The 10,828-nt window shown below is 44.4% G+C and overlaps 1 long non-coding RNA gene across 1 annotated transcript; it reads left to right on the forward strand.

Annotated features, from left to right (window-relative positions):
* Positions 1–10,121: 10,121 nt before the first annotated feature.
* On the forward strand, positions 10,122–10,503 carry LOC119352358. Its single transcript, XR_005170155.1, has 2 exons — positions 10,122–10,201; positions 10,348–10,503. It is a non-coding gene; the product is annotated as an uncharacterized LOC119352358 (long non-coding RNA).
* The last annotated feature ends 325 nt before the right edge of the window (positions 10,504–10,828 follow it).

A 10,828-nucleotide genomic window follows, 5' to 3' on the forward strand; every position in this document is an offset into this window, starting at 1 on the left:
ATTTGTCACTCCGTGTAACGGAGAGGTATCTCTGGGCCCACTCGGTAGGACATCATCATAATGTGCACAATGTGATCAAGGAGTTGATCACGGGATGATGTGTTACGGAACGAGTAAAGAGACTTGCCGGTAACGAGATTGAACAAGGTATCGGGATACCGATGATCGAATCTCGGGCAAGTATCGTACCGCTAGACAAAGGGAATTGAATACGGGATTGATTGAATCCTCGACATCGTGGTTCATCCGATGAGATCATCATGGAACATGTGGGAGCCAACATGGGTATCCAGATCCCGCTATTGGTTATTGGCCGGAGAGGTGTCTCGGTCATGTCTGCATGGTTTCCGAACCCGTAGGGTCTACACACTTAAGGTTCAATGACGCTAGGGTTATAGGGAAAGTATGTACGCGGTTAACGAATATTGTTCGGAGTCCCGGATGAGATCCCGGACATCACGAGGAGTTCCGGAATGGTCCGGAGGTAAAGATTTATATATGGGAAGTCCTGTTTTGGTCACCGGAAAAGTTTCGGGTGCTATCGGTAACGTACCGGGACCACCGGGAGGGTCCCGGGGGTCCACCAGATGGGGCTACCTGTCCCAGAAGGCTGCGTGGGCCAAGTGTGAGAGGGGACCAGCCCAGGTGGGCTGGTGCGCCCCCCCACCAGGGCCCAAGGCGAAGAAAGAAGGGAAAAGGGGGAAACCCTAGGCTCAGATGGGCCTAAGGCCCACCTAGTGGTGCGTCCCCCCTCTCTCCCCCCTTGGCCGCCCCCCTAGATGGGATCTAGGGCTGGCCACCACCCCTAGGGGTGGAAACCTAGGTGGGGGCGCAGCCCCACCCCTCCCCCTATACATACTTGAGGTATTGGGGTTGTCCAACACGTGTGATTTGCTCTCCCTGTTGGCGCAGCCCTACCTCTCTCCCTCCTCGTCTCTCATAGTGCTTGGCGAAGCCCTGCTAAAGTCCGCGCTGCTCCACCACCACCACGCCATCGTGCTGCTGCTGGATGGAGTCTTCCCCAACCTCTCCTTCTCCCCTTGCTGGATCAAGGTGTAGGAGACGTCACCGGGCTGTACGTGTGTTGAACACGGAGGTGCCGTCCGTTCGGCACTAGGATCATCGGTGATTTGGATCATGACGAGTACGACTCCATCAATCCCGTTTACTTGAACGCTTCCACTTAGCGATCTACAAGGGTATGTAGATGCACTCTCCTTCCCCTCGTTGCTAGATTACTCCATAGATTGATCTTGGTGATGCATAGAAAATTTTGAATTTCTGCTACGTTCCCCAACAGTGGCATCATGAGCTAGGTCTATGCGTAGTTTCTATGCACGAGTAGAACACAAGTTGTTGTGGGCGTCGATTTTGTCAATTTGCTTGCCGTTACTAGTCTTATCTTGATTCGGCGGCATCGTGGGATGAAGCGGCCCGGACCGACCTTACACGTACTCTTACATGAGACTGGTTCCACCGACTGACATGCACTAGTTGCATAAGGTGGCTAGCGGGTGTCTGTCTCTTCCACTTTAGTCGGATCGGATTCGATGAAAAGGGTCCTTATGAAGGGTAAATAGAAATTGGCATATCACGTTGTGGTTTTCGCGTAGGTAAGAAACGTTCTTGCTAGAAACCTATAGCAGCCACGTAAAAACTTGCAACAACAATTAGAGGACATCTAACTTGTTTTTGCAGCATATGCCTTGTGATGTGATATGGCCAAAAGGATGTGATGAATGATATATGTGATGTATGAGACTGATCATGTTCTTTTAATAGGAATCACGACTTGCATGTCGATGAGTATGACAACCGGCAGGAGCCATAAGAGTTGTCTTTATTTATTTATGACCTGCGTGTCAACATAAACGTCATGTAATTACTTTACTTTATTTCTAAAGCGTTAGCCATAGTAGTAGAAGTAATAGATGACGAGACAACTTCAAGAAGACACGATGATGGAGATCATGATGATGGAGATCATGGTGTCATGCCGGTGACAACGATGATCATGGAGCCCCGAAGATGGAGATCGAGAGGAGCAAAATGATATTGGCCATATCATGTCACTATTTGATTGCATGTGATGTTTATCATGTTTTACATCTTATTTGCTTAGAATGACGGTAGCTTAAATAAGATGATCCCTCACTAAAATTTCAAGAAAGGTGTTCCCCCTAACTGTGCACCATTGCGAAGGTTCGTTGTTTCGAAGCACCACGTGATGATCGGGTGTGATAGATTCTAACGTTCGAATACAACGGGTGTAAGCCAGATTTACACAGCAAAAACACTTAGGTTGACTTGACGAGCCTAGCATGTACAGACATGGCCTCGGAACACGGAAGACCAAAAGGTCGAGCATGAGTCGTATAGAAGATACGATCAACATGAAGATGTTCACCGATGTTGACTAGTCCATCTCACGTGATGATCGGACACGGCCTAGTTGACTCGGATCATGTTTCACTTAGATGACTAGAGGGATGTCTATCTGGGTGGGAGTTCATTAGATGAACTCAATTATCATGAACATAGTCTAAATTGTCTTTGCAAATATGTTGTAGATAAATAGCTCACGTTGTAGCTCCCTGTTTCAATACGTTCCTAGAGAAAGACCAAGTTGAAAGATATTGTAAGCACTGATGCAGACTAGGTCCGTAGTCCGAGGAGTGTCCTCACTGCTACACAGAAGGCTTACGTCTTTGATGCACCGCTCAATGTGCAAACCCCTACAACGCCGTCTGTGGATGTTGTGAACACCTAACAGACATGTCCTGATGACTACTTGATAGTTTAGTGCACCATACTTTACGGCTTAGAATCGGGATTAGAATGACGTTTTGAACGCCATAAGACATATGAGATGTTCAAAGAGCTGAAATTGGGATTTCAGGCTCATGCCCGTGTTGAGAGGTATGAGACCTCTGACAAGTTCTTTTGCCAACAAGATGGAGGAGAATAGTTCAGCTAGTGAGCATGTGCTCAGAATGTCTGGGTGCAACAATCACTTAAATCAAGTGGGAGTTAAACTTCCGGATAAGATAGTGATTGATAGAGTTCTCTAGACACTATCACTAAGCTACCAGATCTTCATGATGAACTATGACATGCAAGGGATGGAGTTGACCCCGGAGCTGTTCGCGGTGCTTAAGACCCCAAAAGGTAGAAATCAAAAAAGGAGCATCAAGTGTTGATGGTTTAACAAGACCACTGGTTTCAAGAAGGGCAAGGGCTAGAAGGGAAACTTCATGGATGGCAAACCAGTTGCCGCTCCAGTGAAGGAACCCAAGGTTGAACCCAAACCCGAGACTAAGTGCTTCTATTGTAAGGGGAATGGTCACTGATAGCGGAATTACCCCAAATGCATGGTAGATAAGAAGGCTGGTAACTTCAACAAAGTATATACGTGTTATTAATGTGTACCTCACTAGTACTCCTAGTAGCACCTGGGTATTGGATACCGGTTCAGTTACTATTATTGGTGACTTGAAGCAAAAGCTACAGACTGAACGGAGACTGGCTAAGTGCGAGGTGACGATGTGTGTTGGAAGTGTTTCCAAAGTTGATGAGATCACCATCGCACGCTCCATCTGCCTTCGGGATTAGTATTGAACCTAGATAAATGTTATCAGGTGTCTACGTTGAGCATGAATATGATTAGATCATGTTCATTGCAATACGGTCATTCATTTAAGTTAGAGAATAATGGTTATTCTGTTTACATGAATGATACCTTTCATGGTCATGCACCCTATGTGAATGGTTCATTGAATCTCGGTCGTGGTAATACACATGTTCACGCCAAAAGATGTAGAGTTAATAATGATAGTACCACTTTCTTGTGGCACTGCCGCTTAGGTCATATTGGCGTAAGATGCATGAAGAAACTCCATATCGATGGATGTTTGGAGTCACTTGATTTTGAATCGCTTGACACATGCGAGCCATGCCTCATGGGTAGGATGACTAAGACCCCATTTTCAGGTACAATGAAACGGGCAAGTGACTTGTTGGAAATCATACATGCTGATGCGTGTGATCCAATGAGAATTGAAGCGTGCGGTGGATATCGCTATTTTCTCATCTTCACTGACGATTTGGGTATATATAGGTATATTTACTTGATGAAGCACAAGTCTGAAACATTTGAAAAGTTCAAGCGATTTCAGAGTGAAGTTAAGAATCATCATAACAATAAGATCATGTTCCTACGATCTGATCAAAAGGGGATTTTCTGAGTTATGAGTTTGGCAATCACTTAAGACATTGTGGAATTGTTTCACAGTTGAAGCCACCTGGAACACCACAAGGTAATGGTGTGTCCGGACGTCGTAATCGAACCCTATGAGATATGGTGCGATCTATAATGTCTCTTACCAATCTACCATTTTCATTTTGAGGTTATGCGTTAGAGACAGCTGCATTCACTTTAGATAGGACACCATCTAAGTCCGTTGAGACGACGTCATATGAACATTGGTTTGGCAAGAAACCAAAGTTGTCATTTCTTAATGTTTGGGGCTGCGATGCTTAAGGCTTCAGCAGGAGAAGCTCGAACCCAAATCGGACAAACACATCTTCATAGGATACCCAAGGGTGACAGTTGGGTATACCTTCTATCTCAGATCCGAGGGCAAATTGTTTGTCGCTAAGAACGGGTCCTTTCTCGAGAAGGAGTTTCTCTCGAAAGAATTGAGTAGGAGGAAGATATAACTTGATGAGGTTGTCGAACCTTTACTTCAACCAGAGAGTGATGCAACACAGAAAGACGTTTTCTGTGGCACCTACATATGTTGAATAGGAAGTTAATGATAGTGACCATGAAGCTTCGGATCAAGTTGCTATCAAACCTCGTAGGTCGACAAGGATATGTACTACTCCTGAGTGGTACAGTGATCCTGTCTTAGATGTCATGTTGTTGGACAACAATGAACCTACGAACTATGGAGAAGCGATGGTGGACCCGCATTCCGACAAATGGTTAGAAGCCATGAAATCCGAGACAGGATCCATATATCAGAACAAAGTATGGACTTTGGTGGACTTGCCCGATGATCGGCAAGCCATTGAGATAAATGGATCTTTAAGAAGAAGACGGACGTGGGCGGTAATGTTACCGTCTATGAAGCTCGACTTGTGGGAAAGAGTCTTTTCACAAGTTCAAGGAGTTGACTACGATGAGAATATCTCACCCGTAGTGATGCTTAAGTCCGTCGGAATCATGTTAGCATTAGCTATATTTTTCGATTATGAAATCTTACAGATGGATGTCAAAACAAGTTTTCTTACCAGTTTTCGTAAGAAAAGTTGTATGTGATACAATAAAAGGTTTTGACGATCCTAATGATGCTAAAAGGTATGCTGGCTCCAGCAATCCTTCTATGGACTAGATCAAGCATCTCGGAATCGGAATATATGTTTTGGTAGAGTGATCAAAGCTTTTAGGTTTATACAATGTTTGCTAGAAACTTGTATTTACAAGAAAGTGAGTGGGAGCACTACAACATTTCTGATAAGTATATGTGGATGACATATTGTAGATCCGAAATAATGTAGAATTTCTGGAGAGCATAAACGGTTGTTTGAAGAGTGTTTTTCAAAGGAAGACCTGGATAAAGCTGCTTACAAATTGGGCATCAAGATCTATAGAGGTAGATCAAGACGCCTGATGATACTTTCAAAGAATGCACACCTTGACATGTTTTTGAAGGAGTTCAAAATAGATCAGTCAAAGAAGGGGTTCTTGCCTGAGTTTTAAGGTGTGAAGTTGAGTAAGACTCAAAGCTTGACCACGGCAGAAGAAAGAGGAAGGACGAAAGTCGTCCCCTATGCTTTTGTCATAGGCTCTATACGGTATGCCATGCTGAAGTACCGCACCTGATGTGTGCCTTGCCACATGTCTGGCAAGAGGGTACAAAGGTGATCTAGGAGTAGATCACCAGATAGCGGTCAAAATTATCCTTAGAGGAATAAGGAAATGTTTCTCGGTTATGGAGGTGATAAAGAGTCTGACGTAAAGAGTTACGTCGATGCAAGCTTAACACCTATCCGGATAGCTCTGAGTAGAGATACCGGATACGTATAATGGAGCAACAATTTGGAATAGCTCCAAGTGGAACGTGGAAGCAGCATCTACTATATAAAGTTTTGCGAAATACATAGGGATCTGAATATGGCAAGACCCGTTGACTACAACCTCTCTCACAAGCATAACATGATCAAACCCAGAACTCTTTGAGTGTTTATCACATAGTGATGTGAACTAGATCATTGAGTCTAGTAGACTCTTGGATGTTGGTCACATGGCGATGTGACCTGTGAGTGTTAATCACATGGCGATGTGAACTAGATTATTGACTGTAGTGCAAGTGGGAGACTGTTGGAAATATGCCCTAGAGGCAATAATAAATTAGTTATTATTATTATTATATTTCATTGTTCAAGATAATCGTTTATTATCCATGCTAGAATTGTATTGATAGGAAACTCAGATACATGTGTGGATACATAGACAACACCATGTCCCTAGTAAGCCTCTAGTTGACTAGCTCATTGATCAATAGATGGTTACGGTTTCCTGACCATGGACATTGGATGTCGTTGATAACGGGATCACATCATTAAGAGAATGATGTGATGGACAAGACCCAATCCTAAGCCTAGCACAAAGATCGTGTAGTTCGTATGCTAAAGCTTTTCTAATGTCAAGTATCATTTCCTTAGACCATGAGATTGTGCAACTCCCGGATACCGTAGGAGTGCTTTGGGTGTGCCAAACGTCAGAACGTAACTGGGTGGCTATAAAAGTACACTACAGGTATCTCCGAAAGTATCTGTTGGGTTGGCACGAATCGAGACTGGGATTTGTCACTCCGTGTAATGGAGAGGTATCTCTGGGCCCACTCGGTAGGACATCATCATAATGTGCACAATGTGATCAAGGAGTTGATCACGGGATGATGTGTTACGGAACGAGTAAAGAGACTTGCCGGTGACAAGATTGAACAAGGTATCGGGATACCGACGATCGAATCTCGGGCAAGTATCGTACCGCTAGACAAAGGGAATTGAATACGGGATTGATTGAATCCTCGACATCGTGGTTCATCCGATGAGACCATCTTGGAACATGTGGGAGCCAACATGGGTATCCAGATCCCGCTGTTGGTTATTGGCCGGAGAGGTGTCTCGGTCATGTCTGCATGGTTCCCGAACCCGTAGGGTCTACACACTTAAGGTTCGATGACGCTAGGGTTATAGGGAAAGTATGTACGCGGTTACCGAATGTTGTTCGGAGTCCCGGATGAGATCCCAGACATCACGAGGAGTTCCGGAATGGTCCGGAGGTAAAGATTTATATATGGGAAGTCTTGTTTTGGTCACCGGAAAAGTTTCGGGTGCTATCGGTAACGTACCGGGACCACCGGGAGGGTCCCGGGGGTCCACCAGACGGGGCTACCTGCCCAAGAAGGCTGCGTGGGCCAAGTGTGAGAGGGGACCAGCCCAGGTGGGCTGGTGCGCCCCCCCACCAGGGCCGAAGGCGAAGAGAGAAGGGAAAAAGGGGAAACCCTAGGCTCAGATGGGCCTAAGGCCCACCTAGTGGTGCGCCCCCGCTCTCTCCCCCCTTGGACGCCCCCCTAGATGGGATCTAGGGCTGGCCACCACCCCTAGGGGTGGAAACCTAGGTGGGGGCGCAGCCCCTCTCCTCCCCCTATATATACTTGAGGTATTGGGGTTATCCAACACGTGTGATTTGCTCTCCCTGTTGGCGCAGCCCTACCTCTCTCCCTCCTCGTCTCTCGTAGTACTTGGCGAAGCCCTGCTGGAGTCCCGCGCTGCTCCACCACCACCACGCCGTCGTGCTGCTGCTGGATGGAGTCTTCCCCAACCTCTCCTTCTCCCCTTGCTGGATCAAGGTGTAGGAGACGTCACCGGGCTGTACGTGTGTTGAACACGGAGGTGCCGTCCGTTCGGCACTAGGATCATCGGTGATTTGGATCACGACGAGTATGACTCCATCAACCCCGTTCACTTGAACGCTTCCGCTTAGCGATCTACAAGGGTATGTAGATGCACTCTCCTTCCCCTCGTTGCTAGATTACTCCATAGATTGATCTTGGTGATGCGTAGAAAATTTTGAATTTCTGCTACGTTCCCCAACAGGGTTACTGCGGGGCTGCTTAAGCGATCGATCGATTGTGCCTTATTGCGTGGTTGATAGCGTTAAAACATAGAATGATTAAAGACCATTAGATTTTGATGATGGATGGATATGATTGTTTGGATCTGCCCCTCTCTTCCTTTTATAGTGGTAGTAGAAGTAGATAGATAGTAGATAGTAGATGAAAGCGTTATCATATCACTAGGTAAGAACTAATCAGTGGTCTTAACCTAGTTAATAGTGTCATAAATATCTCTGTATCACTCTTTGCAGATTTTCTTTTCTTCTGAATCATAGTTGACACGTGGAAATTCGCAGGAGCACTCACCTGCCAAGCCCTGCCCCACGCTCGATTTGCCTCGCGATTCATGAATTAGTTGAATCCCGCAGGCTGACATAGTAAAAAAAAGAAAATCCCTCAAAAAGTTTTAAGTTTCAATGATGAAACTTATGATTTTTGCATCTAAAATTGCCAAGTTTCAACAAGTTTCAGAGATATAATTTTAAGAAAATTTTTCTGTAGGTCATAGACACAAAATAATTGATTTTTATCGGTCGCTCGTACTAAGTTGAACATTGAAACTTAATATATGTTTTCAAAAGTCGTCAAAATATATTAAAAATGGATATTATTTAAAAGCACTGGTCGCAAGAAACACAAATATGAAAACAAAACTTAATTTGAAATTTTATTTAAAAGATATAGGACTTTGAAAATCGGAGCCAAAAAAGCGGACACTAGGGACATGAGTGCCCCCACACTTGCATGCAGCAAATCCTCATCCCTTCACACGAGCAGAGCGTTTCTCATCATTCACATTGAGTCAGTAGATGGATCGTTTGATTTTTATTTCCCAGATTTACATACCAGTCTATCTATGTTGTGTTGTTGTGTGAAAAGGAAGAATATCCAAGTTGTAAATTAATGTGCTTCATTTGTTCAAGAAAACAAAAGAAAAGGAAATGTTCGAAAAAGGTTAATTAAGTGTAGGTGATCTGCTCCCGTCAAAATGATACAAAAGCAAATGTTTAGGCTCACAAGTTAGTCCCCGGTGTTATCGCACCGACCCAATCCTCTTTCCCCGAGACCCATTCTTTCTCACAGTCGATGAGCTAACCATATGATCCCTGATCGATAAACCAAGCTCGGTGTACTTGTAACACTATCATCTACTTGTTCTATTAATTTTGCTACCGGTAGTGTTCTCACCACCTTGTTTGTCTTTCTCGCTCCATTGACCTTGTCTAGACCGAACATTCTATTCACGCTCATTTGTGTAGCAATTTTCAGCTAAATGTCATTGGATGCACACACGGCTTGGCCTTCCACGCCCGAAATACTTATCTCTACTGGTCACTTGGATCTACTTTGACTCTATAGTTTCAATGTTCATTCATTATTAGGATATACTCTCTCTCGCTCACCCCACCCACATACACACACACATGTTCTTTTCTCATGCAAGCATCAAGACGGCTAGGGTTATAGTTGTCGGTTAGCAAGGGATTCACCCAGACTAGCCATTTTACAGGAAGAGTGGGACGACAGCCATGATCCAAGGAAGATCGTGTCCAAAGTCAACAATGTACAATGGTTGCAAATGAGAGGCCGATATCCAATGATGAACTAGTTAAGACGAAGGGAACTGTGCAGGAGCCGACAATAGGGTTGGTGGCCCGTTCACACTATCACACGTGTGTAAGTTAGTAAAATAGATCACACATATTTCCCTTCTAGGAAAATCATGAAGTTTTCTTTCGAGATGGACTTATCAATGTCCATGGAAAATAGGAAAACAGAGAGGCGCTGAACTGGGGAGTAAGACTGTTCGAACATGTGGCAAGTGAGATCTTTCACTCAGCACATGATTGGCGTCCTGGTAGGAATCTACTGACTGCTGAACGAAGAAAGACTATTTCTGAGTGGGAGATTGTCAAGAGGCTCTTTACGTTTGGGAAAATATCCAGTGCTACGGTTCATCCCATGATACGCTGCTACAAGATCTCCTGGTGCGTTGGATCTGCATGGAAGGGGTAAGATCAATTCACTTATCTTTTTTACATACACCCCCTTGGTACATTCGCATCTTGCCCACAATAGATCTCCATACTCTGTCCTCGACAGCAGATTATGTACTCAACCAGACATATGTTGTGTACTGAACTGAGCATCTTGCTAGGTCGCTGCCAACATCCAGTGTATATCAAAAGGGGCAGATTAAGCAAACTTGCACCAGATTATTAGAAGGACATTGCAACTACATGTACAGAATTTGTTTCTGCAACAGATTTATTCACTGTAATGCAAAGAAGAGATCGGACGTGCTAATCGTTTTCCAGAATTTGCTGCTCGGAAAGTATAAGCAGAAGAAAATGTATTGGCATCCATTTTGCAGCGCTCACTATCCTGAAAGCATGACTTTAGCCAAACAATGGTAATGAGACTATCTGATCACACGACAAGTACGGAGAATTCATTCATAGCACCAAAAGATCGCTGAAAACAAAAGCACATCAACAAATGAAGGTGCAGCGCATGCTGACATCTTTGTCTAGTACTAGTAATTCACAAGAGTACCACACGGTGATCATACAATATATAAATTTACAAGAGTACCATTTTAATTCACAGATTCACATAGCTAAACTAAACAATTTAAC

Source organism: Triticum dicoccoides, chromosome 2A (assembly GCF_002162155.2).
Source record: "Triticum dicoccoides isolate Atlit2015 ecotype Zavitan chromosome 2A, WEW_v2.0, whole genome shotgun sequence".
In the NCBI taxonomy this organism is placed as follows: Eukaryota; Viridiplantae; Streptophyta; class Magnoliopsida; order Poales; family Poaceae; genus Triticum; species Triticum dicoccoides.